Here is an 8,379-nt window from a genome sequence, read left to right as displayed (position 1 = left end):
CGAAAGCTTTAGCAACTAATCCACACTTAATGACCCACCTAAGTGGTACTCAGAATATCACTCAAGAAATCACTCAAGATATCCCTCAAGTAATTAAGGAACAAAAGAAGAAAAGGCACACTAACCTGGGAACTTCCTCTCTGCCCAGAACGTTGGAGGCTATACACCACACCCCCTCAACAGTATTTATAGGAACTCAAACACTGAGATCCTGCTCTGTTCCAGTAACAAGAAGCCGAAAGCACCAGCCTGAAGATGACGAGTGAGACCTCGTCGAAACGTCGCCTAGACACCCCAACTCTTACACGGGAAGACACCCGAAGACACCAAAACCTGCATTCCTGTACCCGTGAAAATCTACGAAAGCATATATATATATATATATATATATATATATATATATATATATATATCTTTAGGGGGGTTGGGGGGTGTTATTCAGCAACAGCAACAACTGCATTTGCATCCCAGTTGCCATTTTGTACCACTTATAAAGCATTGTGGGAGGAAAAATGGTATATGCCACAAAAAGTGGCAGAGAAAACTCAGAGAAAATTCCGGGGCAGTGGTGGTGAAAAAAGAAAGAAAAATATCAGAAATTTTCTTAGAAAAATGCCCTTTGTTCCTCTGTTCCAAAGATCTTGAAGTCTGATTCATGTTAGTTTGAGTGAAATTTCCCTTTTTTCAACCCAACATCTTCAACCCATCCTGAAACGACTGCAGAGGGGCCCCCTTTATAAAAAAGAATATTGTAGTCACGGCAGAAACTTTGTACCAGGATTGTACGAGCTTGACTTGTGAAACTAATTAGACAAAGAACCTGCTCAAGAGTTTGCAGCAAGTCTGAAGGATGTGTCATATCAGGCTGAAATGTCGAATGATGTGGGATCCCTCCCCCTTGTGTGGCTGCTTTTGCTGAGAGAGTGCGAACTGCCAATCTAGCTCAAGCTTGTGGGCTGAGAGATGGGAGGATGTAGCAAAGTGTCAAAAGCGCAAAAGGCCAGCCATGTACTACTGCACTATGAAAGAAGTTGTTAGCCTAATGAGTTTGCCAAAGTGCCTAACACTTGGGGGAATTGTCAGCATTTCCATCAATGCTGAATTTAACCTGAAGGCTTCGATCCAGCAGATGAGCGATCTTGTTGGCATCAGCAAATAGACAGAGAGCCCCACGGCAGCTTAGTGGATAACTAGTCTGTTGTTTCATGAGCTTTGGTAGGCAAAAGCCTACTTCATTAGAGGCACAGAGTGGGCTGGAAGGTGTTAGCTATACATATTGTAGAACTAACAATATGCAGTGAATTAGTTCTAATGGGGAAGATATACTATGTTACTTAAATATAATCCCCATTTGCTAGAATGGGTAGATTACTATTTCTGTATCCACATTTGGCTATATGTCCACATTTGGGCAATGCCCACATTCAGGCAATTATGGGTTGGAACAGCTGTGACCCTCTAGATGTTGCTGAGCTACAACTTGCAGTATCCCTGTCTAGGAATGGACAAAAGTGCCAGTTTTGCTTTTCTGTTTCTCTCTTATTATTTCCAACTTTAAATGCCAGCTGAAAGCTTTTTTAAAATTATTTTTTATTAATTTTTCATTAATAACAATCCAATGGAGGCCACATTCATACTATGCCAAATCATGCCAAATCACAATACAATCAAAAGAGCCAATTAAACAGTTCTGAATTAAACATTTTTGGATGACTTCCCATGTTCCAGCTATCAGAAGTTCATGTTATTCCTTGATCCTGCACCAATTCTCTTAATTAGTCCAAGTTCCACAATTCCGATCTTAATCCTTTGTTCTAGCAGCCACAGATGTGATGACTTTCCATCGTGTTTAATAAATCCAAATCCATTAACTTGCAGATGGAATTTATATCCTGTAGCTGTGTGGAATATTTGTTTACCTTCTTCTTTTCCTTCATGTTGTAATCAGTCAATTTTCTTCAACATTGCTCCTCCTTCGAAAACTCATGTGTAGGTAAGCCACAGCTCCATTTTTTTTTTATATAATAATTTTTTATTGCTTTTTTTCCAAGGTCAGAATACATCATCGATGACACAACAAAAGCGATTTTACAGAAAAGAAGAAAAGATTATAAAAGAAAATTCACTTTTTCAAATCTATTTTCATAATCAACTGGACTTCCCCACGTCTTCCATCCCCTGCTTTCTTTACAATAAAAATAAACAGCAAATTGATACCTTATTTTATGTGTTTTTGTGCTTTCATTAATTTGTATAATCTGTAATTTATACTTTTCAAAATCATAACTTAATTTCCATCATATTAACAATCTCAATACTGAAGCATGTTTTTCCCAAAAGCTTAGCAAATTCTCAACATTCATATAACTTATAGTATTTTTGTAAATAGTCCTTGAATTTTTTCCAGTCCTCTTCCACTACCTCTTCTCCCAGATCTCGGATTCTGCCGGTCATTTCGGCTAATTCCATATAGTCCATCAGCTGCGAATGCCATTCTTCCAGCGTGGGTAACTCCTGTGCCTTCCAATATTTAGCTATAAGGATTCTTGCTGCTGTAGTTGCATATAAAAAGAAAGTTCTATCTTTTTTTAACACTCTCTGGCCCACAATGCCCAGGAGGAAGGCCTCTGGTTTCTTATGAAAGGTGTACTTAAACACCTTTTTCAATTCATTGTAAATCATTTCCCAAAAAGCCTTCACCCTCGGGCACGTCCACCAGAGGTGAAAAAATGTTCCTTCAGCCTCCTTACATTTCCAACATTTATTGTCAGACAAATGATATATCTTTGCGAGTTTGACTGGGGTCATGTACCACCTGTATACCATTTTCATAATGTTTTCTTTTAAGGCACTACATGCCGTAAATTTCATACCGGTGGTCCATAACCTTTCCCAGTCTTCAGACATAATGTTGTACCCAATGTCTTGTGCCCATTTTATCATAGCTGATTTGACTGTCTCATCTTGGGTATTCCATTTAAGCGCCACAGCTGAAGCCAAAAGCAATCCAGTGTCTGGCCACGACTTCTGATTAACTTCCAGTGTTTATCTCCTTGCTTCTTCAAACGAGCTGGCATCTCACAAAAACCGTAATAAAGCAGAACTAGAGCTCTCTTTTGTTGGCAATGTTACAAATCATCACAGTATTTCACACAGTCTATTCTTTTAAGCACTCTGTAAAGAGAATTATAAGTTCTTGTTAAATCTCTCTTGCATTCCATATATAGTTGTAATCCATTAGTAATTTCATTCCATTAATAATTGATTCTTTTTCAGTGAAGGCTTGCCGATTCATAGCACAGCAAAAATAATGTTAAAAAAAGAACAAAGGCTCCCCTTCACTTATGTAACATTCCAATTACGATGACGAGGGTCGTCTCCAGATCAAAACCTTGGCACTCAGTGGCTGATTCATTTCACAGGTTATCTTTTTCCTTCTTCCAAAGCACATCTGTTTCTTAAGTCCGAATTCAGATACATCTTAAAAGAAACAGAATTACCTCCGCTCATGGCGACTGCATTGGGGAGTTTCCGATACGTGCAGTGCTATGCACTCTGCGTCCCTGCCCCCGCATTCCATTGGAGTGAGAAGCAGTAATCAGATGATCCACAAGAGAAAGCTCTCTCTCCCCCCCCAACCCTGCAAGGGGCCTTGCAAGGATAATTACTCCCAAATTATCCTTAATAACCTGCACAGCTGGCATCCACTACCATGGGATTGGCAGGTCGTCATGGCGGCTGTGCCGGAAGTCAAAAACTTTTCTATTCCACCAGGCCTTTACAGGCATCTTTAAGAGTGCATCATTCTACAATAGTTAATTGATGTCTGGTTTTAATAATTATTATCTTTTATGGTTTTTATTGTATGGTTTTATGTGTTTTAAAAAAGCTTTGATTTTTGCGTGTGTGCGTGCCTGTGTGCATGCGTGCTCACAAACACACACATATTCTAAATAGATAAATAAACTTTTAAATCCTCATGAAAATTCCTCCACAATTTATGTTGGTATTAAAGGGTTAAGAAGCTCTAATCAAGACGCTCTAGTCACTGAGCAGCTGAAGGTCGTTAGGCTTCCAGGAATGTGAGTTTGTATAAATAGTCAACTCACTCCTGTGTTTGCCCCCCCTTTTTCCCCCTTTCCCCTTTCTTTTGGGGTGTGTTTGCTGAAATGTGTGGTTCTTCACCAGGGTTTTTTGTTTTGTGTAAATAAACCTTTTATTTGAGTTCCAAACCGCTTGCTCCAAGATTCCTTTATTGAAAAGATGCTGACTCTCCAGCCCTTCTTGAGCCGCTGTGCGAAATGCTCTGCTGTAATGGGACATTGTGGCATCGGAAGCGCACTGGACATTTGCTAACCATTAAACTAATTAAAGTTTAATGGGACAGGTTATGGCTGTTTGTACGTCAAGAAGGAGATAAGGAGTGCAGTTCAGAGTGATTTATGAAAGGACTGGAGCGAAGATAGAAGCGGTTGCCGACAACGAAAGCCTTCAAAGCAGCTTGAGTCCTGCAACGTGCCTAGGAAAAGTTTTAAAGAGGCACTGCGCAGTTTGTACTCGCTGGAAGACGCCTTATTCCTCGAGGAGCCACCTCAGCAGCTGGGAGACGGTCTACAGGTCTGTGAGTATCGTTCCTAAGCCCCAGGGAGGATGGCAGAGTCCCAGGAAAGTTTTACTGTCCCATTTACGCGACTCAATGGGAAAAATTGGCAAGATTGGAAGGCTAGAGTAAGGGTTTGGTTGCAAGCAAAAGAGTTGTGGAGTTGTACTGAAGCACCGCCTTTACAGGCAGCTGCAGACGCGTCTTCAGAGGACAAAGCAGCAGCGGCAGCTTCACAGAAACGTGACAGGAAAGCCCAAGGTCTACTAGTTTTGGCAGTGGGACCAGAGCAAATGCCTTATGTTTCTGAGTTAAAGAACACGCATGAGGTCTGGACGGTTCTGCAGCGGTTAAATTCCAGAAACACTGCGGGGGCCAAGATCCATGCTACAAGATGTTTGTTTGATTTACGTCTCCAACCGGGAGCTTGTGTGAAAGAACATATTGCCAAAATGGTGTCTGCCTTTAATCAACTAAGACAGCTGGGCATTCCTTTCTCTATGGAGCAGCAGTCATACATTTTGTTGTCTTCTCTTGATAAAAGCTATGAGACTCTAGCTTTAACTTTGGAAGCTATGCCTTCAACTGAATTAACCCTTGAATACATTTCTTCTCAACTTGCAGATGAACAGGATAAAAGGCAAAGAGAAAGAGGTTTGTCTTCAAAGGGGAGTTATGCTGTGCCTAAGAGTGGGGATGCTGAGTTTGAGAACACAGTAAATGCTTTTGCAGCTAGACACTGTTTTCGCTGTGGTTCCTCTTCCCATTTAATCAGGAATTGTACACGTGAACCTGGTCAAGACAGCACCAAGGCCGTTACCCCTAGTTACCAGACAAGGAGTTCCAGGGGACGTCGAAGAAGAGGAGGAGGTCGTGGCTACTCCCACAGCACACAGCACATGGCTTCAGCAATGGCGTTGATGCAAGGGCGTGGCCAAGGCAGCAATCTACGCTGGTTGATTGACAGTGGTGCATCTCACCACCTGGTGGCGCCATCTAGTGTCCGTTTGCAGAATTGCAGACATTTGCAAACCCTTAAAGTTGTGACAATGGCAGATTCAACTAAACGCTCCTTAGAGACTGTAGGCACAGTGTTTTTGAAGTGTTTGCAAACAGAAATTGATGCCTACGTGCTAAAGGGAATGAAGGGGTGTATTTTGTCTGTGTCAGAACTTGATAGAAATGGGTTTAAAACTGTGTTTGAAAATGTGGTTTGCACTATTTCAAAGAATAACGTATCTCTTTTGCAGGTGGAATGCAGAGATGGGTTATATTATTTTGAGACAAGTCCAGATGAAGTTGAACAGGTTCATGCTGGTTGTGTGAACTCGCCTACCCATAATTCTTGTGTTCATTTATGGCATCGCCGTTTGGGACATATTAATTTTCAGTATGTTAAAAGACAACCTGAATTATCAGAAGGGTGCAAATTGAACAAATGTGCTAAGTATTTGGATTGTACTGCATGCAAAAGGGCGAAGGTTCATACATGCAGCTATCCCAGTTCAAATAGGAAATCTGACAAAGTATTCCAACTTGTGCATATGGACCTATGTGGCCCAATGCCTGTTGCTAGCATGGGAGGTTCGAGGTATGCACTGTGTCTCTCAGATGACAAAACAAAGGTTACATGGTTTTTTCCTCTCAAAACAAAAGCAGATACTGCAGAAACAGTTAAAAATTGGGTTCATGCAGTAGAACTTGAATTCGGTACTAGAGTTCTTGCTTTTCAAACAGACAGAGGGTCAGAATTTACCGGGTCTGTGTTGCAGAATTTCTTTAAGAAAAAGGGAATTAAGCATCGTCTGTCTACACCTTATTCCCCCCAAGAAGGAGGCGTGGCCGAACGTAAAAACAGGGTTCTGCAAGAGTTGGCAAACTCTATGTTGTTTGATGCTAAACTTCCTCAAAGTTACTGGGCGGAAGCCTGGAAGACGGCTACTCATGTTCTGAACCGAGTATATAATTCAGTAATTGATACTACGCCATATTTTGCTTTATATGGGAAGAAGCCCAAAGTTAATTACTTTCGGGTGTTTGGATCTCAAGCCTATGTACTTATCCCAAAAGCGTTAAGGAAAAAGGGAGGTCCAAGGGCTAGGAAACTCATCTTTTGTGGGTACGAACCACACGCCAAATCTTGGAGGTTCGTGAACCCAGATGGGGATACTACAAGAGTGGTCCTCAGTAGGAGTGCTGAATTTTGTGAGCAATCCGGATGGACTCACTTACATGCTAACCCTGACATTTTGAGAGATGATTTAGGCATTTATGCTGAGAAAGAAAGTCCAGAGGGTGATGAGCCAGAAGGGGACGGTGCACATGGTTCAGATGCAGATTCTGACCAGGCACAAGGTTCTTCTCCTAAGGTAGAAAAGCCAGAATCCGGAGAAGTCGGTGCCAGCGCTTAATGGCGGTCCTAGCTCCGAGCTCCGGAGAAGGACTGCTTCGCAAGTTCGGGTCTTACCCGCTACGGCAAGCGGGGGACCCCTAAAATCCCAGGCGCTGAAGCCTGAGAACAAGGAGACTCGGTGGGCACCTTTGCGCCCCCCGGTACCGTGAAAGAGCCTTTTTAAAGGCTACGGATCGACATCGGGAGTGAGCGCGGTGCTGAGAGTCGCTACCCAGCCTGCGAAGTGAAGCCGCGTCGCCATAAGCGGAGAGCGCCGATTCCTTCCTGAAAAGAAAATTTGGACTGAATCCCCGTGAGTAAGAGCTGAAATATAATCGGGACCCTTTAAATTTCAAAAATTGGGCTAAAAACGGGGGAGATCTAAACAAAGGAAGTCTGCCTCCCCCCAACTGCATGAAAGTGAAAGCAACGGAGCTTTAAACCTGCATCCGTTTAAATCTGCTCTTTGATCAGCTTAACCGGACATTTAGACCCTTTGATCTCCCCTCTAGCTAGCAGGGCAGAGGGGAGGTGAATTTGTACAACAACTGCATGATTTGTTGGAAGTAAAAAAACCTCTGCTGTCTCATCCATCTGAAAACGAAACGGTCTGCCTTTGTACCACACTGAACTGATTTTTCCTTGTGAAGTGATACCTTGATACAAAGTTTCCACAGTGCCTGGCTACTGTACAATACAAGAAGAAGTAGCATAAATTGGGCAACTGTGGCAATTTGAAGTAACAAGTTTTTAGTAATACTGACTTTGATTGTGTTAACCTCCCTTTTTACATTTTGGACATTCTCCTTTGTTTCTATACTTGGAAACTTTGTTCTATGGCCATTTTGATTTGCTCCCTCTAGAGGACAAAGTGAGGTCCGGCACGGCCTAAGACAGTGGAATTTTCCAAGGGAGAATAAATCCCGTGGGAACTGACCTTGACATGAGTGGCGCACAAGAGGAGATAGTCACAAGAGCCAAAACCAAGCAACAACAACAACAGCTGCAGCAGCTACAGGTAAAGAAAAGAGGCTCAATCTCAGGCGCAACAGTTGGATCAACAGGAACAACAGGGCAAGACAAAGGAGCAGCCGTCTCCATGGAAGCTGTGACAGATGCTCTGCTCAAGATAAATCAAACTCTGGAGTCTCTGACAAAACAGACTTCAGAGAATACACTAAAACTAACAGAAATTTCAGCAAGATTAAACCAGAATACAGAATCTATAAATAAATTGGTGGAGGAAAACGCCACTACGCGCCAAATTGCCGAAGACGCCAAAGCTACTGCGGGAGAGACACAGGAGAAGTTAGAGCCGATCGCCAAGAAGGTCTATGAGCATGATGCAACTTTGGCCTTATGGGAGTTACAGAGGAAAGAGAGAAAT

Source organism: Podarcis liolepis (assembly GCF_965112155.1).
Source record: "Podarcis liolepis genome assembly, chromosome: Z".
In the NCBI taxonomy this organism is placed as follows: domain Eukaryota; kingdom Metazoa; phylum Chordata; class Lepidosauria; order Squamata; family Lacertidae; genus Podarcis; species Podarcis liolepis.
Note: the sequence above shows the minus strand (reverse complement) of the source record.